The sequence below is a fragment of the Apodemus sylvaticus genome, chromosome 5 (genome assembly GCF_947179515.1).
Source record: "Apodemus sylvaticus chromosome 5, mApoSyl1.1, whole genome shotgun sequence".
NCBI lineage: Eukaryota > Metazoa > Chordata > Mammalia > Rodentia > Muridae > Apodemus > Apodemus sylvaticus.
The window spans coordinates 105,107,281-105,134,172 of record NC_067476.1 but is presented as its reverse complement, the minus strand read 5'-3'; the positions used below and the strand labels follow the sequence as shown (position 1 = coordinate 105,134,172).

The window sequence follows — 26,892 nt, the reverse complement described above, 5'->3', positions numbered from 1 at the left end:
AAGAAGATCGAACTAATCCCATGCCTCCTATCTGATCACTATGGAGTGAAAGTGGTCTTCAACAGCAACAGAAACAACAGAAAACCCACATACACGTGGAAACTGAACAATACTCTACTCAATGATACCTTGGTCAAGGAAGAAATAAAGAAAGAAATTAAAGACTTTTTAGAACACAATGAAAATGAAAACACAACATACCCAAATCTATGGGACACAATGAAAGCAGTGCTAAGAGGAAAACTCATAGCCCTGAGTGCCTCCAAAAAGAAAATGGAGAGAGCATACATTACCAGCTTAATGACACACCTGAAAGCCCTAGAACAAAAAGAAGCTATTTCGCCCAGGAGGAGTAGAAGGCAGGAAATCATCAAACTCAGGGCCGAAATCAATCAAGTAGAAACAAAGAGAACTATACAAAAAAATCAACAAAACCAGGAGCTGGTTCTTTGAGAAAATCAACAAGATAGATAAACCCTTAGCCAGACTTACCAAAGGGCACAGAGAAAGTATCCAAATTAACAAACTTAGAAATGAAAAGGGAGATATAACAACGGAAACTGAGGAAATCCAAAAAATCATCAGATCCTACTACAAGAGCCTGTACTCAACACAACTGGAGAATCTGGAGGAAATGGACAATTTCCTTGACAGATACCAAATACCAAAATTAAATCAGGACCAACTAGACCATCTAAACAGTCCCATAATGCCTAAAGAAATAGAAGGAGTCATAGAAAGTCTTCCAACCAAAAAAAGTCCTTCCAAAACCATTACTTCAGTAGCCTCTCCCAGTGCAGAGATGTGAGTAGTGAGTACTTTCTTCTCTTTGAACTTAATCTGGACTCTTCTTTCTCATTCCCGGAACTGCTCCCCTCCTTTGCTTATTGTTTTCTCACTTATTCCTATCTGTGAATTTCTAGGAAGGTACCCATTGTTATGGCAGTTCTAGTCCAAGCAAAGAGGTGGAGTAATTTGTGGAAGTCATTCAGAGAGCAAAGGACAGTATTGCTTGAGCCCGGAGTCAAACCCTGTCTCGAAAAAACTAAATCCAAAAAAAAAAAGAAAAAGAAAAAGAAAAGAAAAAAGAAAAAAAAAAGAAAAATTTTATTGTGATAGTTTTTAGTCAACTTGACATGACCTAGGGTCATCTGAGAAGAGGAGTCTCAATTGAGCAAATGCCTCCATCAGGGGGTCTGTATGCAAGTCTGAGTCACTTTCTTTTTTTTTTTAAGATTTATTTATTTATTCATTTATTATTTATTTTGGTTTGGTTTGGTTTTTTTCGAGACAGGGTTTCTCTGTATAGCTCTGCCTGTCCTGGAACTCACTCTGTAGACCAGGCTGGCCTCAAACTCAGAAATCCACCTGCCTCTGCCTCACGAGTGCTTTAATTATTATATGTAAGTACACTTTAGCTGTCTTCAGATACTCCAGAAGAGGGTGTCAGATTTCATTACAGATGGTTGTGAGTCACCATGTAGTTGCTGGGATTTGAACTCAGAACCTTCGGAAGAGCAGTCAGTGTTCTTAACTACTGAGCCATCTCTCCAGTCCCTGAGTCACTTTCTTGAACAATAATTGACATGGAAGGCTCCTCCCCAATGCAGATGGTAAAACTCCTGGGCAAGTAGTTCTTCCTGTCTTCTTTTTTTAATTTGCTTTACATCCAATGACTGCTACAGTCCTGGTCACTCCCTCCCACAATCCTTCCCACCATCCCCCCATACTGTTCTTCTCTGAGATGGTGCTCCCCACTCAGGTATTCCCCTCACCCTGGCACATCAAGTCTCTGGGAAGCTAGACTCATCCTGCCCCACTGAGACCAGACAAAGCAGCCCAGTTAGAAGAATATATCCACATGCAGGCAACAGCTTTTGGGATAGACCATGCTCCAGTTGCTCAGGACCCACATGAAGACCAAGATGTACATGTGCTGCATATATGCAGGGAGGCCTAGGTCCAGCTGTTCTTTGGTAGATCTGTGTTTTCTGATGTGTTCATAAGTTTTGTTGCAGACATGTGAGCTAGGCCAAGCATGCCTAAGGCCCCTCTGGGTTGCATGCTGTGTGAATTTTTTTTTCAGGAGTTCAGCAAGGCAGGCTGCCTGTTCCTGTCCGCCTCCAGGCGAGCTCCCTGGAGCTTGCTCTATCTCTGTCCTTGTCACTGGCAAGCTGGAGCCTGCTGTTTAGATCTCATAGTGTCTCACAGATTGTTATCTCTAAGCTTTCTTTGCTCTCGGCTTGATCTGGTCCCTCTCTGGTCACTGGATTCAGTTTTGCAGGGATCCAGGTATCTTTGGGGTATGGAGAATATTGAAGTATTGTTTTCTGCTGTTTTGTTTCTAAAAAGCTCAGGAGTTGGGTTATGGCCTCCTTCTCCTGACTCAAGCATGCTTGCTTAAAAGTTTCTTCCAGACTCTCTGCCCTAGGTCAAAAACCATCTGGCTCTGGGACAGAAAGAGAGATAACAAAATAGAGCAGCCAGAGAAAAGACACTGTCTGCTTCAAAATAGCTGAAAAGGAAGCTGAAAAGGAAGTAACTCCACAGGAGGAGTTACTGTGGCTTATCTCATACACTTGTTCTTGGTTGGTTTTAATAAACTCTATAAAACTTTTGCTAAAATATAAACTTATTCCAATAAGACTAATATATAAAAATTTCTGTACATTGAGATTTGTAAGCTTATCAGATACAGTAAAAAAAAAATCTGTTTATAAAAACTGACACCAGTTTCCAGTATCCGTCTGTGCCCAGAGCTGATCCTGTGCCACAGCATTCCATACCTGAGAGCTGGTCTCCCAGGGCTGCTGACTCTCCTGTGAACACAGGTAAGACCCCCACATCTGTTCAAATTCCTGGCTCAAAAGGGACTGGCCCTGAGCCATCAGGACACAGGAACCAAGGAATAGCCAGGGACAGGATCCTTCTGGTTATTCTCTGAACCCCAGAGCTGACCCTGTGCCACAGCTGTCCATACCTATTCCTCCCAGAGAGAACTGGTCTCCCAGGAGTTCTGACACACAGGCTTGCAGGAGGGACAAGTCACATTCAGAGACAGCAAGACTGGCTAACACCAGAAATAAACAGATGGTGAAAGGCAAGGGCAAGAACATAAGCAACAGAACCCAAGGCCACATGGCAACATTAGAACCCACTTCTCCCACTACTGTGTGTCCTGAATACCCCCAAAACACCAGAAAAGCAAGATTCTGATTTAAAATCACATCTCATAATGATGATAGAGGACTTTAAGAAGGACATACATATTTTCCTTAAAGAAAGACAGGAAAACAAAAGCAAACAGCTTGAAGCCCTTAAGAGGAAACACAAAAATCCCTTAAAGAATTTCAGGAAAACACAACCAAACAGGTGAAGGAACTGAACAAAACCCCCTAGGATCTAAAAATGGAAATAGAATAGAAACAATGAAGACATCACAAAGGGAGACAGCCCTGGAGATAGAAGACTTAGGAATGTCAGGAGTCATAGATGCAAGCATCACCAACAGAATACAAGAGATAGAAGAGAGAATCTCAGGTACAGAAGCTACCATAGAAAACATTGACACAGCAGTCAAAGAAAATGCAAAATGCAAAAAGCTTCCAAACATCCCAGAAATCCAGGGCACAATGAGAAGACCAAACCTAAGGATAATAGCTATAGAAGAGAGTGAAGATTCCCAACTTAAAAGGCCAGTAAATATCTTCCACAAAATCATAGAAGAAAACTTCCCTAACCTAAAGAAAGATATGCCCAGGAACATATAAGAAGCCTACAGAACTCCAAATATACTGGACCAGAAAAGAAATTCCTCCTGTCACATAATAATCAAAACAAAAAACAATAAACAATAATCAAATGCATTAAACAAAGAAAGAATATTAAAAGCAATAAGGGGAAAAGTTCAAGTAACATATAAAGGCAGACCTCTCAGAATTACACCAGACATCTCACTAGAGATTATGAAAGCTAGAAGATGGCTAGAGAGATGGCTCAATGGTTAAGAGCACTGAATGCTCTTCCAAATGTCCTGAGTTCAAATCCCAGAAACCACGTGGTGGCTCACAAACATCCATAATGAGATCTGACACCTTCTTCTGGTGTGTCTGAAGACAGCTACAGTATACTTACATATACACTTAATAAATAAATCTTAAATACTTAAATAAATAAATCTTTAAAAAGAAAAAAATAAATGAAGGAGGAAGGAAGGAAGGAAGGAAGGAAGGAAGGAAGGAAGAGAGAGAAAGAGAGAGAGAGAGAGAGAGAGAGAGAGAGAGAGCTAGAAGACCCTGGGAAGATATTATATAGTGACCAGTCCAGCAGGTCCAGTAATTCAGGGTTCTGAAGGGGTGCTACCTGAGGGTCAAAGGGGAGGGAGAAAGAAGGAAGCCAGGCAAGCGGTGTTCAATTGTCAAGGATTTGTTTAATATTCCAGGGTACACAGGTTTAAAGCTCTCAGAGGAAAAGCTCATCTCAAGGTAAGAACAAAGGAGGGAGGGGCATTCTTGGCAGTTTCAGCAGGAAGAGATAAGGGTCCTCCGTGGAGTCATCTGATGTTTGCACAGTCTGGAGCATACCGCAGTTACCTCAGGACTTCCCTTCCACCGCAATTGCCAGAGAGGCTCTTCTTTGTTTTACTCAGGACCTTTGCCCTGTCAGCCCTCCAGGCCAAAGTGAGGATCTCTAATGGCTTCCCACATTTCCTCCCTTTCCTTATATTAGAAGTGGAAAGGTCTGGGCAGAAATACTGGGCAAGGGGGCCAGACGGATAATGTGTAGCCGTCTCTGTCTTAGGATCGACCTCTCTTATCCCTCAGCCTTACCCGTCGTAGGGTTACCTTGTCTTCCTCAAGGCCCCATGTCTTAGGTTGGTCAGGGGATGGAGGAAGTTGCCCGTCCTTAAGATGGCTACCTTGGGTCAGCTCCCACTTCAGACAAGCCCAGGGATGAATAAGTCAGAGCCAGACAGAGTCTCACAAAAGGAGCTTATTGAAACTGAGCCTCTCCGTGGCGGGTACTGCAGTTGCTTCTGCCAAGCCATCTCATCTCCCAGGGTACATCATTTCTCCCGTGTTCAGTTGATGATACTGTGCTGAGACATAATTCTTGGGTAGGGTAGAATCTATTTGTGGTTTGATGAAGCGGGTTAATCGTTGAAAAGCCCAGGGACCAAAGGAGATTAACAGGAATAGCCCTAAGAAGGGTCCTAGAATAGAAGGTAGTAGGGTGGAAAGCCACGGGGACGTGGAGAACCAATTTTTATACCAAGACTCTTGTTGTTCTTGTTCTCTTCTGCGTTTCTCTAAGCTCTCTTTTACTCTCCTCAGACTGTCATCTACCAGTCCTGTCTTATCCACATAAACATAGCATTCTTCCCTTAAGGCTGCACAAAGTCCTCCCTGTTGTAGGAAGAGCAAATCAAGACCTCTCCTATTCTGTAATACTACTTCTGATAAAGAAGCAACACAATCTTTTTTAAATTGGCTAAACCATCTCTGAATTTTCGGTCAGGTCCTTATCAATGGCAGTACTAAGTAAATAATATTGTTGTCGATTCTGTTGAGAGGTTAACAAGGGAAGCAATGCCTGTGGATGTCTTAAAGAAAATAAATGGCAGGGTACATTCTATCTGGTCTACATTTGAAATCTGTAAAATTTAAATATATGGCCTTTTGACACCCTGAAGGGGGGCAATCAGCAGTAGCCAATATCTCCCCTTGATCTGTTCATAATTTGTTTAATTTTTAGCTAAATTAAATTGCCATGCAAAGAGGGATGTTAAGGCTGTAGTTGTCTGTGGTGTCAGCATTAGTAAGAAGCATCCAAAGGTGTTGAGGGCTGTGGCCATTTTCAATGATTATAATCAGCATCATTCTTTGTCTCAGCATTAGCATACTCTGGCAGCTAGCATGTTCCTTCGGCGTCCTGTAGAAAAAAACACAAACATGCCCTCATCTCTACACTCAGAGAGATCCCTAGCATTAAAATTTTAAAATTTTTGTGGTATACAGAGATGTGATTCTTCCCTCTTTTATTATAAAAATATTGTTGAAAAGTTCTATGGGCTTGTTTTATAATATCTTGCCTCTGCAAATTATGAGGACTCTCAGTAATATGACTAATATCAAATTGTTAGTAAGACATCTCAAATGACTGACTATAATAATCAGTTATAATATTTGTCTTAATCTGATTTGGAACATTTAGTATAAAAAATATATGTAATGACTAATTTTATTTTATATTTTGTTTTTTATGTTAAAACAGTTATAACTAGAAAACTTGAAAAGCTGTCAATAGTCGTATATATATTTTTTGATAGTTTTTTGAATTGTATTTGTATAAATAATTGTAAAAGTTAAGAATTAGTAGCATTAAAAAGAAACAATTTCAAGCAAGTGTAAGTCATGAGCTATATATGTACTATTAATATATAAATCAAAAGTTTGATTTTTTAACATTTAAAAAAAAATAGCTACAGCACCCAATTCAATTATCTGTGCTGAAGCAAGGGGACACTCAAAAGAATAAACATGTAATCTAATTATATGAGCTTTACTCCCATAGTAGATGCATTTTTATAGGATGCATGTATAAATCTATAACAATATAAAAACATTTATAGAGGCAAATTTTTAACAATTTATATTTTAGATAACAATTATTAATTTTGTCAAAAAAGTTTGTCATGTAATAGATTAACAATTAATAATAATCAATTTGATTGTTGTTTAAAATAAGGAACAAACATTTTATCATGCTCTTAAAACATTTCTTTTAAAAATATTTTTATGATTTTATTTTGAGACATTTTATTATTACACCAAATATTTATTGAAGGATGTCAAAATCTTATTATCTTTTACAGATCTAAGTTTGAACTTTATTTTGAACCATATCTGTATGAATCTGTAAAAAATGTTCTTTTGGCCAGAAACTCTCTAAGTGAGGCCTGCAAGACGAAACTGCATCTCTCAAGCCTCTGCAGCTTTGAACTCAAATGTAAATCTCCTGATCTCTAAGGCCAGACCTAAACCCACCAGTCCTGCAAGGAGTAGCCTGTAACCAGACCCCATTGTATGAAGGTCAAATAACAAAAAGGAACCTGTAATATCAAAGCATAACTACAATTTGTTGAAAGCAAAACCCAGTTTTAAACAATTTTTTCTTTAAAATTAATGACAAATATATTATTTTCATATTGTAAAGTTTGTCCATCATCTTGTGTTTGAATGTATGACAGTATAACTTATTGAAGAGACATTATTTTAAATCATATTTCTTATAAGTCTAATCTCCAGGCCAAGATTCATACAAAACACCATGCCAATTTAGAAGCATCTTAGAAGCCTGTATTTCCTGGGTTGCGTCATGCCACGTGTAGCTAGTTAAGATGGCTCCGACACTGAATCACCAGTTTTAAATTAACCTTTTCTTAATAACACTATACCTTTTAAATCATAACCAATTAATTTATAACTCTATAGTCAAGATATGTAAAACCTTATACCATTAAGACCAATTAAAAATAAAAATGAAGCAATCATATAAAATCTCATAAATTTAAACCAAATATATTTTTTTCTAGCTGTAACTTTAGGGGAATAAAGCACTTTGAACCCAATAATCATCATGATAGAAATTTTTCTAGGAGAATTAATAATTTCCATTTGTCCGGCTGCTGACTCTTTAAGAAGCAGCTTTTTTTCCAGCTGTCTTTGACTCCTACCTTAGAATGTGAGGCACCTCAAATTAGCCTCCTCCGTGTAAACTGCAATTGGCAGGACTGCCATCAAGATAATGCCTTTTTACCATCTTTTTTTTTTACATAAAACATAAAAACAACCAATCATTCGGCCAAACAAAACAATAGACAACATAAATTGACACACATATGAACAAGTTTTGGTGCACCAAAGACAAGCAACAGACAGCAAGGGAACTTGATGTCCCAAAGAGATCCAAAGATCTTAACCTAAACTAAGGAGATCTCCAGTAGGTTTCAGAGAGGAAACAGTACCATCTCCCGTTTTCCTGCCCTCACCAGGAGAGTTTTAAAATAGCTTCCAACAATTATTTTTTTTTTTTTTTTGATACCATGTCCTACACATGGAAAAACTGCGTTTCTGAAACCTGCTTTTTCTCTTGTTTAAGATTTAACAAGGGGGAAGAGGGATGCCTAGGTGAACACACACACCTGTGGAGAGAGGTGGGAGGTGAGGAGAGTCCAGGAATTTCTCTGCAGTCCAGGTCTTACATGCTTCTCGTGAGCATTTTTTGCTTTTGATCTCTCTCAGCAGCCTCTGACTTCCAAAGAAAATTTTCTCCCTCAGAGAAAGCTCAGCTTGAGCCAGCTGGATACATTCCTCGGGTGTCAGCCAGCCCTCAGATGAAGATTCTAAGTGCCAAAGTGAAGGGAGCAGTCCGCCCATAGGCTGTGACTGTGGACTTTAATTCTTCTAAAATTTTAAAGGCAAGGGGCTTGTTCTGGCTCTGGCTTTTTCTAGGCATTTGTCTTTGAAATAAATCTTGAAGTTAGAGTGACAATTCGTCCCTCGTAGCTCCTTTAAGAGGGCTACTTGCTCTCTGTAGCTTTTCTACTCCATGTTGGCTTTCTCCCGGGGGGGGGGGGGGGCATGGAGGGGGGTCTCTTAACTTAATGGCATATCAGCAGGTGATGGATCCCTCAGGAGCAGAGGAGAATAAAGAGAAGCCAAGGGAGTGGCTGAGGAAGGTTTTAGAGAATTATTTTTAGGGGAAAGCGAGGTTACCGAAGCTGCCCGAGACAAAGGGCAGAGGCAATATTCAGCGACCGACAAAAAGCTGTTGTCTGTAAGGGTCCTCATTCACACTCTGAATGAGCCCCCAGTAACTAAAGAATGTATCAGACACTGGTTTACCAGTTTTCAGAATCTTATTAATTTCCTTACCAACCTTATCTCAAGTTAGCAAGTGAATATCAGGTCCACTTAAAATTAACCAAGGACATTTATCATGACAAAACAAAAGAACTTAATTAAATCTTTTTTCTTAACTCTTACTCCTCTCTCCCTGAGTGATAGCTTGATTTCTCCTATAAAACAAGCTTCTTTTGATAATTGTTTCCCCATGACAATCGGACGACAATTGTTCGACCACTTATCTGCCCCTCCAGTGATGCACGAGCGATGCAATCTGTGGGGTCCTCCTTTTCCCAGGGTTTCTCCTCCGTCATCTGATAGTTGACCTTACTTCGGGTCCCTGTTCAGGTGCCACTATGACCTGTCCAGCAGGTCCAGTAATTCAGGGTTCTGAAGGGGTACTACCTGAGGGTCAAAGTGGGGAAGAGAAAGAAGGAAGCCAGGCAAGCGGGGTTCAATTGTCGAGGATTTGTTTAATATTCCAGGGTACACAGGTTTTACGCTCTCAGAGGAAGAGCTCGTCTCAAGGCAAGAACAAAGGAGGGAGGGGCATTCTTGGCAGTTTCAGCAGGAAGAGATAAGGGTCCTCTGGTGGAGACGTCTGATATTTGCACAGTCTGGAGCATACCACAGTTATCTCAGGACTTCCCTTACACTGGCAGATCATAGGGAGAGGCTCTTCTCTGTTTTACTCAGGACCTTTGCCCTGTCAGCCCTCCAGGCCGAAGTGAGGATCTCTAATGGCTTCCCACAATATAGACCCTAAGGAACACAAATGCCAATCCAGGATACTATACACAACAAAACTCTCCATTACCATAGATGGAGATAACAAGATATTCCATGACAAAACCAAATTTACACAGTATCTTTCCACAAATCCAGCCCTACAAAGGATAATACATGAAAAATACCAACTCAAGAAGGGAAACTATACCCTCAAAAAAGCAAGAAAATAATCTTCTTTCAACAACCCCCCCCCAAAAAAGATAGCCACATAAACATAAAGATAATATCAAAATGAACAGGAGGCAATAATCACTACTCCTTATATCTCTTAACATCAATGGACTCAATTTCCCAGTAAAAAGACATAGAATAACAGACTGAACACGTAAACAGGATCCAACATTTTGCTGCATACAGGAAACACACCTCAATGTCAAAGACAGACCCTACTTTACTTTACTTTATTTTACTTTACCCTACGTGACCCTACTTTACCCTACTTAACTTCAAAGTAAAGGACTGGAAAACAATTTTCTAAGCAAATGGTCCTAAGAAACAAGCTGGAGTAGCCATTCTAATATTGAATAAAAGCAACTTTCAACCAAAAGTTATCAAAAAGGATAAGGAAGGACACTTCATATTCATCAAAGGAAAAATCTACCAAGAAGAACTCTCAGTTCTGAACATCTGTGCTCCAAATGCAAGGACACCCACATTCATAAAAGAAACAATACTAAAGCTCAAAGTACACATTGCACATCACACAAAAATAGTGGGAGACTTCAAGACCACACTCTCATCAATGGACAGATCAGGAAAACACAAACTAAACTAACAGAAGTTATGGACGAAATGGATTTAACAGATATCTATAGAACATTTCATCCTAAAACAAAAGAATATACTTTTTCTGCAGCACCTCGTGGTACCTTCTCCAAAATTGATTATATAATCAGTCACAAAACAGGCCTCAGCAGATACAAGAAGCTTGAAATAATCCCATGCATCCTATCAAATCACCACAGGCTAAGGCTGGTCTTCAATTACAACACAAACAACAGAAAGCCCACATACACATGGAAGCTGAACAACACTCTACTCAAGGATAACTTGATCAAGGAAGAAATAAAGAAATTAAAAACTTTTTTAGAATTTAATGAAAATGAAAGCACAACATACCCAAACTTATGGGACACAATGAAAAGCAGTGTTAAGAGGAAAACTCAGCTCTGAGTGTTTCAAAAAAGAAACTGGAGAGAGCATACAGTAGCTGCTTATCAGCATACCTGAAAGCTCTAGAACAAAAATATGCAAATAGGTGAGATGGTTCAGCGGTTGGTTAAGAGCACTGACTTTTCTTCCAAAGGTCCTGAGTTCAAATACAAGCAACCACATGGTGGCTCAGGACCATCCATAATGAGATCTGACACACTTTTCTGAGGTGTCTAAAGACAGCTACAATGTATTTACATATAATAATAAATCAAAGAAGAAGAAGGAGAAGGAGGAGGAGGAGGAGAAGGAGAAGGAGAAGGAGAAGGAGAAGGAGAAGGAGAAGGAGAAGGAGAAGAAGAAGGAGAAGGAGGAGGATCAACAAAACCAGGAGCTGATTCTTTGAGAAAATCAACAAGATAGGTAAACCCTTAGCCAGACTAACAATAGAACACAGAGACAGTATCCAAATTAACAGAATCAGAAAGGAAAAGGGAGAAATAACAACAGAAACTAAGGAAATTTTTAAAAAGAACATCAGATCCTATTACAAAAGACTATAGTCAACAAAACTGGAAAATCTGGATGAAATGGACAATTTTCTAGACAGATACCACATACCAAAGTTAAATCAGGATCAGATAAACGATCTAAACAGTCCCACAACCCCTAAAGAAATACAAGCAGTCATTAAAATCTCCCAACCAAAAAAAAGCCCAGGACCAGATGGGTTTAGGGCAGAATTCTATCAGACCTTCAAAGAAGACCTAATACCAATACTCTTCAAACTACTCCATGAAATAGAAACAGAAGGAACACTACCCAATTCATTCTAGGAAGTCACAGTTATGCTGCATACTCTCCAAGGAAGATGGAAGGGTTTCTGTTTAATTAGGAGCTTGTCACAATTTCCTTTCATAGAGGACTTCATAAGAGAATTTTTCCTACTTCTATCATGTTTATATGTTCCAAATAGATTTTAAAAGGGAGAAATAAGAACAGAAACTAAGGAAATTTTAAAAAAAATCAGATCCTATTACAAAAGACTATAGTCAACAAAACTGGAAAATCTGGATGAAATGGACAATTTTCTACTAGATTTTCCAATAGATTTTAAAGGCTGGTTGAGTGCATATTACTGTTAGCTTTAGAAGATATCATACATATTTAAGAGGGATTTAACTATTATAAATTATTTTGATGACTTAAAAATATCAATTCTGACATGTATATTTTAAAATAAATTTTATTAGTTTAATAAAAATAATTTTTTTTAAAAAAATGAATGTCAACAGCCAACATTTTCCATAGGTGTCTGGGTTTTGTTTGTCTTTGGTTTTTTTTGTTTTTTGTTTTTTCTCTTTAATGGCTTCTAGGTTGCAGATATTATATTATTCTGCAACTTGATGAATTTATAAGAAAAAAATACTTATAAAGCTTTTCAGGTTCTTTGCCTCTATCAGTAGACACACACAAACTGGTTACAGAATAAAAGAAAACTTTCTCTCTAAAATTTTTCATTATAGCTCCAGATATGTCTGCTTAAAGTAATCAGAGCTAGGCTTATTAAAAGTTAATGTTTCTTCTTAAAGGAGATAACAGATAAGGTTGTTAGACCTTCACCAGAGTATCTGGTCACTCCTCCCAGCTGGTTGTATGTAGTTAACTCCTGATTGCATGAGGGCTTGGGCTTTTCTGGAGAAACTATGGTATATGGCCAGAAGCTAAATATAAGGAGGGAATCATATATAACAAATATATAAGGGAATCCTTCCATGCAGCTTGGGAAAGCAGATATATATACTGAGTAAAGGCCACACACATTCTCTAACACCCCCCTGGAAAGATTTGTTACAATGAATGGTAAACTAGTCACTGTGATGTCTCATGCTCCATAATTTGCCCTTTTTTTATTTTTCATTGATTCTTTATGAATTTCACATCATGCACCCCAATCCACTCACCCCCTGCCCGATATCTGCCTTCCACCCTTGTAACATCCCTCACAAAATAAGTCTAAAAAATAAATAAATAAATAACAAAAAAAAAATCTTACCATGGAAGCTGTAGTGTCACAAAGGTTTAGCCTTTTGCCCACACAACTTAACTTGCAAATGAATGTTTATTGCATGAGTCACTGGTCTGTTTTGAAGCCTCTGGCTTCTGCTACACTATCAATACTGGATTCGCTGGGATGCCTCTCAGACATGCTGCTGTTGTGTCATGGAGTCGCTTCTGCTTTGGATCTGCAGGACCTGCCACTTCATGAGCCCACTTGCCCAAGACAGATAATGCTGTCTGGAGTTCTGGGGCTTTTGTGCATGGAAGATAAGAAGCCACATCTTTTTGCTCCTGTAAAGAAGATTGTTGCCCCAACAGCACAGTCTGGGCTTGATCTCATGGTAGGCAGGAGGTATACAGGCAGGAAATAAGTCAGGAGACATGCTTACCACTAATTAGATAAAGGTGAGCAGTATGTATTTGGGTTTGCCTTTATAAATCTGACTAATGAAATTTGGAGCCAGACTCTAGGTTTCCAGGTATGGACATGGCCAGTGTCCATCATCCTGGCCAGTATTAAATAAAGTATTAAACAAATTTGCTTCAAATTTGGCTCAAAAATTTTATTAGAGATCTTAATCTCACCCATTGGGATGAACAGTATCTAACTAAGCTCCTTCAACTGGATTGTCATATTTTTATCCTTCGAAAGATTAAATGCCCTTCCAGGAATTTGATGTAAAGAATTGAAATAAAACATTAAGTCTGACTATTAAAATACAAATTGGAGGTAGCACGTTTTTAGCTGAAAACCTCCCTTCTCAGGAAGATCTGCTACTTACTCTGAGGAGGGAAGGGCTTTGTTTGCAGCACAGTCCCACAAACACTCCAGGGAGCTGCTTCTCCCCAGAGCCAAGCCTGGGTTTCATTCCCTTTTCCAAAATGGACCTCCCCATGACTGATAAGACTCACCGAGTTACCACTGTGCATTTCATAAGACAAATGGCTGTTCATGGCAATATTTTATGTCTACTGCATTTCAGAAGTTATTTAATATATGACGCATTACTGAGAAATTTTAATGAATTGAAACAAATTTTAAGTAGCCAGCACACCTGTGGTGTTTGGCTGCCATAGGGTGAGCAGAGTGAGATACCTGCCCCTTGTTTACTGCTCTGAGATCTGTGCTGGCTGCAAGTACAGCTCAATGGTAGAGCACTTGGTGAGCATACCTGACGCCCTCCTTCAGACCCCCGGCACCATGAATAAATAAACAAGTTAAAATTACATTCAGAGACTCAAATACACAACAGCAGTCCAGCCATGGCTGTGCATGTCTGAAGCTCTAACAACTTGGGAGGTCAAGGCAGCATGGGCTCCTGCAAGTTTGATACCAGCCACATGAGTTTCAGGCTATGACTGTGGTCCTGGTGAGCCGGAGGTCCTGCCTAAATAGAGAGAGAGAGAGAGAGAGAGAGAGAGAGAGAGAGAGAGAACAGACAAATAGACAAGCAGATAGGTAGGTAGGTAGATAAGTTAGTGAATGAATGAATGAATAAATAAATAAATAAATAAATAAATAAATAAATAAATAAATCTAAAAGACAAGAGCACACTTACCTGGCAACACAAAGACCATAATCAAGAAGGTGGCTTTCTCAAGGTGAGGCCCATCCCTTGCTCTTGAGATAGACTGACTATGATTTCTCCACTGCCACGTGATTGTGGAGAACTATATTCACACTCTCCCCTTTATATATAAAAATAATTAAATACCAGAAACAATGGAAAAGAGTGTAAATACACGAGGGGGACAGCACCATGGGGACACTGTGGCCAATATCCTGGACAAGAAAGCTCCTTTGGAATTTGCCACAAAGCTTGACACTCTTTCCATTGAACTCAGTCTTATTACTCTTATTATTGAACCCAAATTATTCGGCTTCTGTTTGGCTTGTCGCTAATGGCGCTATGTTCTTTTTTTCTCTGAGCACATAAGCATATCTCTTGCCTGTGCAAAGCTTGGTTTCATCTTGAATATAAACACTTTCAATTTAAGCAGTACTCCATTTAGTTCTGGAGATGCCTGCAAATAACCAACAAAAATGTCCTTGTCCCATAACTGTCTAGACACTTGTGACTTACAGAAATTGTTTTCAGCCATCCTCCATGGTGCTAAAAGATAGATTCCTGTTATTTATTCTTTCTACAATTATTATTTTATTGGTGTTTCCATTGTTACTCTTTATTATATATATAAAACTAATAACACATATTAGTTAGGGTTTTACTGCTGTGAGCAGACACCATGACCAAGACAACACTTATAAGGAAAACATTTAATTTAGGCTAGCTTACAAGTTCAGAGGTTCAGTTCTTTATCGAGAAAAAAACATGGAAGCATCTAAGCAGGCATGGTTAAAAGAAGCTGAGAGTTTTACATCTATACCTGAAGGCTGCTAGGAGAAGACTAGCTAGCTTTCTCATACCTAGGACAAGGGTCTTAAAGCCCATGCCCAAAGTGACACACTTCCTCTAATAAGGCCACACCTACTTCAACAAGGTCACACCTCCTAATAGTGCCCTCCCCAGGCCAAGCATATACAAATCACCACGGTTTGAGATTCATTGTTTTCTATGCTCTGTATCCAAAGTGACCACACACTTTAGCAACAGGGTCTAGTAACAGGTTTAGCAAGTGTGGCTCTCAGCTCTGCCAGTACCATGTGTGCCTGGATGCTGCCATGTGCTGAACCTCTGAACCTATAAGCCAGCCCCAAGTAAATGTTGACATTTATAAAAGTGGCCTTGGTCATGGTGTCTGTTCACAGCAGTAAAACCCTAATTAAGACACTGGATAAAAGACAGCATCTTCAACAACTGGTGCTGACAAAGCTACATATCTGTGTGTAGGAGAATGAAAACAGATCTATATTTCTTTTCTTCTCTTTCTTCTCTTCTCTTTTCTTTCTTTCCTACTTTTTTTCTGTTGTTGAGTTTATTAAAGGAAGTTGACTACCAAGTCCTGAATGATACTTCAACTGTTACTAGGTAGTGATACACGTGAATTCAAAGGTTGAGGGACATCAGGGTTTCTGCAGGCAAGGTTCAAAGAGCCTCAGATGCTCTCCCTAAGAAGTGGCTGGGCCAATGGGTCACTAGGCAAATGGCACCCTTTACCAACAGACTGTGGGCACCAAAGTTCACAGCCAACTGCACACACTTGGGATGGGCTAAGCAGACTGATGCTGTATAGAGAGAGGGCACAGCCTTGTGCCGCCCACCTCTCCTCTCTGCTGTGTTACAGCAGCCTGTGCAGAAGTGTGTGCCTTCCTTAATGGATACTTGCAAACATTCCCTGCTGCCCAATTATTTCAAGATACTTTATTTTCAAATTAGGTCACAACATAAGCTTTTGGCCCATTCTGCCAATGTACAGGCTACAAATGCTTGCTCTGCAGCTGAGGGGCACACGTTAGTGTCATGTCAAAAGTGAATAAAAATCCATATAAACAAATATTCAAGGTTTCCAAAGGAACCCAGTAAGTGTGACCCCCATCTCCTAGCCTTCCATACTGTACTGGTGCCAACCCTACTCTTACAGAGACATTCCAAACTAGCAGTAATTAAGTCAAATGGTCTCCCCAAATGCCATAATTCAAGCTAAACTTGCAGGTAAGAGCTACAAGAATGGCATCTACACCTCGATCCTTGCAGAAGCACAGGCTGCAGGCTGATGGTTCATCCCACTCTCCAGGGCAGAAGACATGGGGAGAGTACCAATATCCTGCTCCTCCACTCCCACTGGGAAGCCATGGCTCTGGCTCTGCTTCACAAGTTGCCACATTGGCCATGACATTCCATAGCAGATGTTTGGACTCTGGAACCCATTGAAAGTAGAAGCAGCAGCAACAGTGTGTGCACCTATGTTCTCAGACACCATCTAATCACCCACATGCATTTCGGGCAGGTTATAGTTCTTGATAATCAGATTGAGGCTATCACATGTTGGTCCCCAGATGCTGGATGAGTCATATTTCTCATCTGACTTGGGTCTCTTGTGCAGCATGGCCTTCTCATGTTCATGATCATAAAGAATGCAATTAAACAATCCATACACGCCATCATTCACATAATACATGACAGTTTTCTCATTTGACTCATCTTCATCATCAGAGCCAGTCTGCACCTTCCACACAGTTTATTTGGAGATGATAGTGATGGCAAGTGTGAAAGCTGACACAAAGCTGACACAACATTGTATCTGCCTGGCTCAGCTATGACTCTCACTCCAGAGCTGGGTTGATCACACTGGCGATCTCTTAAAATTTATGCTTTGTATCTTCAGATCCAGGAAAGCCATCACCAATATCAAGCAGATACATGCTGAATCCAGCATCTGTTCCCATGTCAAACACACAGCAGCCATATGACACTGCCTGCATGAAGGTCTCAGGGTCAATATATCCACTGCCCATGTGGAAGCTGACACCAATGATGTCAATATTTAGCTCTTTTCACTGTTCGAAGAGAAGCCTTCTGGTTATGAGTGTGGACCAAAGTTAACACTGAGGCAACAAACTGCTTTGGAATAGCCAGTGGAAATCTGCAAAACCAACTTTGCCTTTGGATGTGCACTGGTGACTTTCATGAATTCAATTTCACTGTCAAAAGTCATCATCTGGACTCCATTACTGGAAGCATACTTGATTTGAGAAACTTGTTTCCAAGTATTTGCATAGATAACTCTCTGGAGGCACCCCAAGCTCCTGCACCAACTGTATTCCAGTCTTGCTTGCACAGTCAAATCTTGTCCAGTGGCAGCTAGGGTGCTCACTATGGTTCTTCTGTCATTACTCTTGACTGTATAAAAGGGAGTAACAGGGGGAAAAGCTTTTAGCCACCTCAGATGCTTCTTTAGAATGTCCTCTGAGGTCCACAACAAAGCATCCTTATCATCAGAGGAAGAGACTTTATTGATGTTTTTGGTCCAGAATGTCCTTAGCAGTAAAGCCTTCATCAAGGATATGGACATCAAACTCTTCCCTAGTAAAGCTGCTCATGGTTATCCATGTGCCTACAGAAAACCTAGAGATGGAATTAAATTGAAGATTGAAATTGAAGGGCTTTTGGCAGCAGGATGATGAAGGGGCTTAAAAAGGGGGGAGTATAGGGGGTTAGGTGAGTGTGGCTAGGCGGCGTGGGGGAAGGTGTCCAGGCGGGCCCTTGCCTGGGCACCTCTGCCCCTGAGGGACCACACACACACAGACATGGTATAGAATAGAGTTTATTCAGGATAGGGGATGGGAGTTAGTGGTAGAGAGAGAGAGAGGGAGAGAGAGAGAGAGAGAGAGAGAGAGAGAGAGAGAGAGAGAGAGAGAGAGAGAATAGAGAGAGTGGAGGCCGGCCATGGCCACGTGGGGGGGGGGGGGGAAGAGCCCCAGGGGCAGAGAGGTGAGAGAGTATGGGAGAGCGGAGAGCAAAGAAGGAGAGGAGGAGCAAGTAGCCCCTCTTATAGTGGGCCAGATCTCTGGGGTGGGGCATACCTGGCTATTGCCAGGTAGGTGTGGGTGGAGCTTAGACAAAACCCCAACAGAAATAATTCCATGCCTCCTATCAGATCACTACGGATTAAGAATGGTCTTCAATAGCAACAAAAACAACAGAAAGCCCACATACACATGGAAGCTGAACAACAATCTACTCAATGATAACTTGGTTAAGGAAGAAATAAAGAAATTAAAGATTTTTTAGAATTTAATGAAAATTTGTCACGATGGTCCCAGCTGGGAACTAAATCCAAATGGAAATTCTGGATATCAGGAGAGGAACAGGTTCCAGCGAGTGACAAACAGACACAACTACACACAGAAGCAGCTTGAATCTGAATGTATTATTCTGGGTATCCCCTGGTCCAGTCAAGCTAACATCTCAAATTAAGCATCATATTCATCTGTCCGAGCTTCAGTTTTCTCGGGCACTACAAGGTATTTGTCCATAGTCTGGTTGGCCAATTGGCGCATACGGTTAAGCTGCATCTTTATCGTGGATTCACTGTCATACTAGCCCAGGAACTGGAGAAGGACAGCTCTCGTGCCTAGCTTCCCAGGTGAAGATGGTGGAATTGTAGAACTTGGGAAACCTGCCTGGCCTGCACTGTCCTCCCAAGAGCACCTCTGCCTAGTCTGCCTACTACATTCTTCTCTGTGCCATGCCCGGGGCCACCCTAGGCCCCCGGCGATCAGCTCCCTGTAGCCCCTTGCCCCAGCCCGGTGAACTCACCAGACAGACTCTATGTCAAACTCCTTGAGAGTAAAAATGAGTCTTCATGAGTATTAAGTATGAACTGTATCCTGAATCACATCTGGATAAGCTAAGAAGGTTGTTTTGGTCAAAGACTCCCTAGGTGGGGTCTGTAAAACAAAAGCAGTTCCTTACAAGCTTCCTTTGAGGCAAATCACACCTAGATAAGTTAAGAATGTTGTTTGGCTAAAAATTTCCTAGATCTGCAAGTGTCTATAACAGACACAGGATCTTTCTATCCAGGAGAGCCTGGGTGGAGACAGCCTGTCTGCTTAACAAACAAGGTAGAGAGTTAAAGGTGGAACAGGATTAACTTGTCTGCGGATGTCCCTGATGTAACCAATTCAGTTGCAAGACAGAAAACTTGGCCTCTGGGATGGGGGAGGTAGCTTTGAGCTTTGTACCAACTCAAATGTAAATTCTTTCTACCTGGACCAACACCCACCTGTATGGCAAAGACATTGTATAAGGTTCTTCAGATGTAAATATCCTTAGTCTGGACATATTGTTTCAAATCCACCTGCCCTGCCAGGAAAGACTAAAAAACAAAAAGGAACCTGTGACTTAGAGTTCTTGGAAATTTTTACTGCCTGCTAAAAATGCTTTTTCTACCATATTTGGAGCCATACTACATATGTTGGGAGGTAACTGTAATTACATAAAAGATTGGAGCAAAGCATTGCAGAATTTTTTGGCTATGAAATGGATTCTTTTACATCTTAATTGCTTGGTTTTTCTTAGTCCCGGCCACTAGGAAGGAGAGTTTCAGAAGTATAGTAAATTGCCAAGTGAGATTTTCAGCTTCTGTACTTACAGGGTGTTCCACAAATTCCCAGGAGACACTTTTCGCCTCTGTCTGTAAAATTTTGTTTTACAGATTTCACTGGGTCACTGCAGCAAAAATTAAGACGCATCATACCAAAACTTATGGGACACAATGAAAGCAGTGCTAAGAGGAAAACTCATAGCTCTGAGTGCCTCCAAAAAAGAAACTGGAGAGAGCTTACACTAGCAGCTTGACTGTTGGGGTTTTGTCTAAGCTCCACCCCACACCTACCTGGCAATAGCCAGGTATGCCCCGCCCCAGAGATCTGGCCCACTATAAGAGGGGCTACTTGCTCCTCCTCTCCCTCTTTGCTCTCCGCTCTCCCACATACTCTCACCTCTCTGCCCCTGGGGCTCTTCCCCCCTCTCCACGTGGTCATGGTCGGCCTCCATTCTCTCTCTCTCTCTCTCTCTCTCTCTCTCTCTCTCTCTCTCTCTCTCTCTCTCTCTCTCTCTCTCTCTCTCTCTCTCTCTCTCTCTCTCTCTCTCTACCTCTCTCTACCACTAACTTCCATCCCCTATTCTGAATAAACTCTATTCTATACCATGTCTGTGTGTGTGTGGTCCCTCAGGGGCAGAGGTGCCCAGGCAAGGGCCCGCCTGGACACCTTCCCCCACGCAGCCTAGCTACACTCCCCTAACCCTCTATACTCCCCCCTTTAAGCCCCTTCATCATCCTGCTGCCGAAAGTCCTCCAATGGTTCTCAAAATCCTTCATTGGTGCATTGGCTAGAAGGAGAAGTAGGGGAACTGCTGACGAGCTCGGGTTCAGGCGAGTGGGGGGAGCAAAAGAAATTGAAGCTCCCAACTTAACTAAAAGATCCCTTCCTAATAAGGGAACGGGAGAGGTTGGCACTACCAAAAAGGAATGGGTGAAGGGTATATTTCTAAAAGTACAGCTAAGTGGTGGGGTCTGATGAGGAAGGTAAGGCTGTCCTCCTATCCCGACTATGGGAAGACGAGAGGGTGAAGTGGAGCCCCAAAATTCCACCAGGACTGAGTAAGTGGCTTTCCACATACCACGATAGTTACCCAGGGCTCCCTGCTAGTGATGGGCGAGGTCGGGTTGAGGGAGCTCCGGCCCCTTCATTCATCCATAGCCAAGCCTAGGAGGTCAGTAGGAGGGGTTTCTGGGCGGGATGGCCTTCTGTTCTGTGTAACATGAGGACAGTCGACTGCCCAGTGGCCCTCACGATGACATTTAGGACATCTTTGCCCAATGACCTGATTGACCACATCTGTAGCAGGGAGCTGATGGTTCCTGAGCCTTGGAAGGCCCGGAGCCCGGGGTGATAGCTGGAGCTGGTCGGACAGCTTTTGCCAGCATGTGGTACTTTTGTTTTCGGGCTTTTTCATCTCTCTCATGGTATACCTTGAAGGCCAGCGCCAAGACTTCCGCCTGTGGAGTCAGGGGTCCTCTCTCCAAGCGTCTAAGTTTAGCTCTTATGTCGGGATAGCTTTGGGAAAAGAAATAAGTCATTAAGAGTTGCTTACCCTCCGGATTCTCAGGATCTAGATTAGTGTATTGTAACAAAGCCTTCGTGAGGCGTTCTAAAAACTGAGATGGATTTTCCTGTTTGTCCTGGACAACCTCTTGGAGTTTTTCAAAATGTATTGGCTTTAAAGCTGCCTTTCTGAGACCAGCTAGAAGGCATGTAACAAACCTGTCTCTGGCTAAAATACCAGCCGTGGAATTATAATCCCATAGCGGGTCTTGGTCAGGCACTGCCTGAGATCCAATTGGATAGCTTCTGTCTGTCTGGTGAATTTCGTCTGCATGCGTTTTTGCCTCTTCCCAAACTCGCCTGCATTCATCAGGAAGTAAATTGTTAGTAAGAATCATATAAACATCATGAAAAGTCAAGTTGTAAGATTGAGTAATGTACTGAAATTCTTTAATAAAGTTAGAGGAGTTAGAGGTATAAGAACCCAGTCTGCTTTCTATTTGAGAAAGTTCACTCAATGAGAAGGGAACATGTACTCTAACCAGACCATCAATTCCAGCCACTTCCCTCAGAGGAAGGACTGGTGCTGGGTCAGGTGTCTTTGGAGGAGAAGAACTTGGGGGTTTGGCCGTAGCCTTAGAACGTGTAATAGGAGGGGTAAAGGTTGGCGCCAGTTCAGGGCGTCTGTGGTGATCCTTTGCTGGCACAGAGGGAGAGGAGACATCTGGGGAGGTCGGGTTGGTAGACTCCGAGACCTGGTGAGAGGGAGAAACTGAGGCTGCAGGTTGAGATCTTGTAGTCTCAACATGTCTGGTTTCATGGCTAGGAGGAGCTGGGATGGGGAGCAGGCAGAGCAAAGAGAAGGCTTAGACCGGAGATAGATAAAAGCTTGAATGTATAGGATTTGCTCCCATTTACCGGATTGCTGACAGTATGTATTAAGATCCCTTAAAACAATTGGATCTAGGGTGCCATTAGGTGGCCATTTGGAATTATTATCTAGTTTATATTGAGTCCAGACCTTATTACAGAGGTTTATTAGTTTTGATCGCCTCACATCATGCGTTAGTTTTAGAGACTTGAGATTTTCCAGGAGACATCCCAGAGGGGTGCCTGGAGGTACCGGCAGAGACACTCTATTACCCATCAGGTGTGTGGGGGGTATTGTTATATCACAATTGGCGTCCCGAAGAGTGTATATAACAAATAACGGCAGCTAAGCCAGAGGGTCCAGACCGTTGTGAGGGCCCCTGGGAGCTGAGGCAAAAGCCGGAAAAAGTATCCTGCCTGGACCAGGGTTTAAGTGAGCGGCTGGAAGCCAATGGGGAGACTCAGGAATACTTCTGGAGTGGGAGACACCTGGGGTTGTAAGTGTCGTAAAATGAGTGTTAGCTGAGGAGGCGCCTAGCTCTAGAAAAGCCTGGCCAGGTCCCTTCTGAACTTAAGAAACCACCCAGCCAACCGAAAGACCTTACATTTTTAGGCCGATGGTGTTTGCTAAGGAAGTGCAATCAGATATCTGGGAACCTGGAACTATTTGGTTTAGCGGCTCAGAGGCAAACCAAGTGGCAGCGGTGGCGGTGCATGTGGCAGCTGCGGCGGCGGTGGCGCGTGGGGCAGCAGGCAGTGCAGCAGCACGTGCGGGAGGCAGCGGCGGGTGGCGGCTGCGGGCAGAGGCGGCAGCCACCAGTGGCACGGGCAGTCGTAGCGCGGGCGGGAGGGAGGGAGTGCTGGGAGTGCTCCTGGGTCGGCTCGCCAGTGTTGGTTTCTGCGTTGATTTCTGTGGCTGCCGCTGACCGGGCCCACACGTGCACACCCCTGGCGCCGGGCCGCGGGCTGCGGTGGAACTGTGAACCGCAATGAGACACGCTAGACCAGATAGCTCCACGTGGGCTTTATTTAAGAAGGGGAAGGGGTAGCCGGCGGGAAGGGAAGGGGGAAGAGAAAGAAAAAGAGAGAGGAAAGGAGTGCTGCTCAGTTATATACTGGGGGTGACGTAATTACAGGTAAAGGTGGGCTATGGAATTCTGGGTAAATGGCAGCCGTTGCCTTGGCAACAGACCTATACATTGCTTTGTATGGCGTCACAAGCTTTGCAGGCCTCAGGCCTCGGGTACCTACATTGATAGCATACCTCAAAGCTCTAGAACAAAAAGAAGCAAATATACCCAAGAGAAGTAGACAGCAGGAAATAAACTCAGGGCTGAAATCAACCAAATAGGGACAAAAAGAAGTAATCAAAGATCAACAAAACCAGGAGCATGTTCTTTGAGAAAAATCAACAAGATAGATAAACCCTTAGCCAGACTAACCAGAGGGCACTGAGACAGTATCCAAATTAACAGAATCAGAAATGGAAAGGGAGAAATAACAACAGAAACTGAGGAAATTCAAAAAAATCATCAGATCCTACTACAAAAGCCTATACTCAACACAATTGGAAAATCTAGATGAAATGAACAATTTTTTTAGACACATACAAGGTACCAATGTTAAAACAGGATCAGATTAAACTATCTAAACAGTCCCATAACCCCTGAAGAAGTAAGTAGAAGCAGTCATTAACAGTCTCAACTGCCAACCCCAAACGCACAGGACTGGTTGTGTTTAGTGGAGAATTCTATCAGATTTTTGAAGAAGACCTAATACCAATACTCTTCAAACTATTCCACAAAATAGAAACAGATGGAACTCTACCCAGTTCATTCTATGAAGTCACAATTACGCTTATACCTAAACCAAACAAAGGCCAGACAAAGAAAGAGAACTTCAGACCAATTTCCCTTATGAATGTCGATGCAAAAATAGTCAATAAAATTCTTGCCAACTGAATGCAAGAACACATCAAAACCATCATTCACCACAATCAAGTAGGCTTCATCCCAGGGATGCAGGGATGGTTCAATATACGGAAATCCATCAATGTAATCCACTACATAAACAAACTCAAAGAAAAAAAACCACATGGTCATTTCCTTAGATGCTGAAAAAGCATTTGACAAAATTCAGCATTTCTTCATGCTAAAAGTCTTGGAAAGATCAGGAATTCAAGGCCCATATCTAAACACACTAAAGCAATATACAGCAAACCAGTAGCTAACATCAAACTAAATGGAGAGAAACTTGAAGCAATCCTACTAAAATCAGGGACTAGACAGGGCTGCCCCCTCTCTCCATATCTGTTCAATATAGTACTTGAAGTTCTAGCTAGAGCAAATAGACAACAAAAGGAGGTCAACGGGATACAAATTGGAAAGGAAGAAGTCAAATTGTAAGACCCCAAAAACTGAGGATGCCCCAGCACCCCACACCCCGAAGGCGACACCCAAATCACTCGCAAGAAACAGTCTTGATGCAATAGCATGAGGATTTCTTTATTTCCAGAATTCTGGGTTCCATAGCCGCTGTGCACCACGCAGGGTCAGAGGACTATGGACCACGAGTGCCGAATTGAGACAGCTTTTATAAGTTTACGACAGAGCCCACGAATCACAAACCAATCATTTCTTAGCATGGAGAGCCCGCGAAATGTGAGCCAATTAGTTTTTGTACCACTCCATAGTTTGTAGGCCAATCAGTTTAAATTATCGGAGCCCGCGCCCAGTGAACCAATTAGTTTCCTATAATGTCTACAGCTGTGTGAAGTCCTGCTTAGGGGTAATGGCGTAAGTTTACAGAAGCAAGATAAACTTAGCCCATTTCCAGTTACCCTATGGGGCCAGGATCACCTATTCAAGGCCTTTCTGCAAGGTCTAAACAAAGGGCGGGCTCTGGAATGTGACCTTTTACCTAGTTTCTAACAAAGCGAGATAGCATTTTAAACTACTGATTTCTTGGGGTCATTAGAATTAGGCTGTATTATTTTTTATCCTTTCAAAATTATCATTATTTGCAGATGATATGATAGTATACTTAGGTGACCCTAAAAATTCCACCAAAGAACTCCTAAGCCTGATAAACAACTTCAGCAAAGTGGCTGGATATAAAATCAACTGAAACAAATCAGTGGCCTTCTTCTACTCAAAGGATAAACAGACTAAGAAAGAAATTAGGGAATTTAGAATAGAGTTTATTCAGAGTAGGGGATGGGAGTTAGTGGTAGAGAGAGGGAGAGAGAGAGAGAGAGAGAGAGAGAGAGAGAGAGAGAGAGAGAGAGAGAGAATAGAGAGAGTGGAGAGTGGAGGCCGGCCATGACCATGTGGAGGGGGGAAGAGCCCCAGGGGCAGAGAGGTGAGAGAGTGTGGGAGAGCAGAGAGCAAAGAGGGAGAGGAGGAGCAAGTAGCCCCTCTTATAGTGGGCCAGATCTCTGGGGCGGGGCATACCTGGCTATTGCCAGGTAGGTGTGGGGTAGAGCTTAGACAAAACCCCAACAATGACACCCTTCACAGTAGTCACAAATAATATTACATACTTGGTATGACTCTAAACAAGCAAGTGAAAGATCTGTATGACAAGAACTTCAAGCCTCTGAAGAAAGAAATTGAAGATATCAGAAGATGGAAAGATCTCCCATGCTATGGATTGGCAGGATTAACATAGTAAAACTGGCCATCTTGCCGAAAGCAATCTACAGATTCCACACAATCCCCATCAGAATTCCAAATCAATTCTTCATAGAGCTAGAAAGGCCAATCTTCAAATACATTTGGAATAACCAAAAACCCAGGATAGTGAAAACTATTCTCAACAATAAAAGAACATCTGGAGGAATCACCATCCCTAACGTCAAGCTGTATAACAGAGCAATAGTGATAAAAACTGTATGGTAATGGTACAGAGACAGGCAGGAAGATCAATGGAATAGAATTGAAGACCCAGAAATGAACCCACACCTATGATCACTTGATATTTGACAAAGGAGCTAAAAACATCCAGTGGAAAAAAGACAGTATTTTTAATAAATGGTGCTGGGTCAACTGGCAGTCAGCATGTAGAAAAATGTAAATCGACCCATTCTTATCTCCTTGTACAAAGCTCAAGTCCAAGAGGATCAAGGGCCTCCACATAAAACCAGATACCCTGAAACTTATTGAGGAGAAAGTGGGGAAGAGCCTTGAACACATGGGCACAGGGGAAATTTTCCTGAACAGAACACCAATGGCTTATGCTCCAAGATCAAGAATCAACAAATGGGACTTCATAAAATTGCAAAGCTTCTGTAAGGCAAGGAACACTGTCAATAGGACAAAAATGGCAACCAACAGATTAGGAAAATATCAATCCTACATCTGATAGAAGGCTAATATTCAATATATACAAAGAACTCAAGATGTTGGACTCTAGAGAATCGAATAACCCTATTAATAAATAGGGTACATAGCTAAACAAAGAATTTTCAACTGAAGAATATCCAGTGGTTGAGAAGCACCTATAGAAATGTTCAACATCCTTAGTTATCAGGGAAATGCAAATCAAAAAAACCCTAAGATTCCACCTCACACCAGTCAGAATGCCTAAAATCAAAAACTCAG

At 41.8% G+C, this 26,892-nt stretch overlaps 1 protein-coding gene and 1 pseudogene across 2 annotated transcripts in view; both read right to left on the bottom strand.

The window, feature by feature from the left end:
• Positions 1-26,892, bottom strand: part of Slc28a2 (solute carrier family 28 member 2) — a 119,924-nt gene that overhangs the window by 55,499 nt on the left and 37,533 nt on the right. The gene's annotated exons all lie outside the window — the stretch shown is intronic.
• Positions 16,546-17,911, bottom strand: LOC127685826 (ornithine decarboxylase-like; annotated as a pseudogene).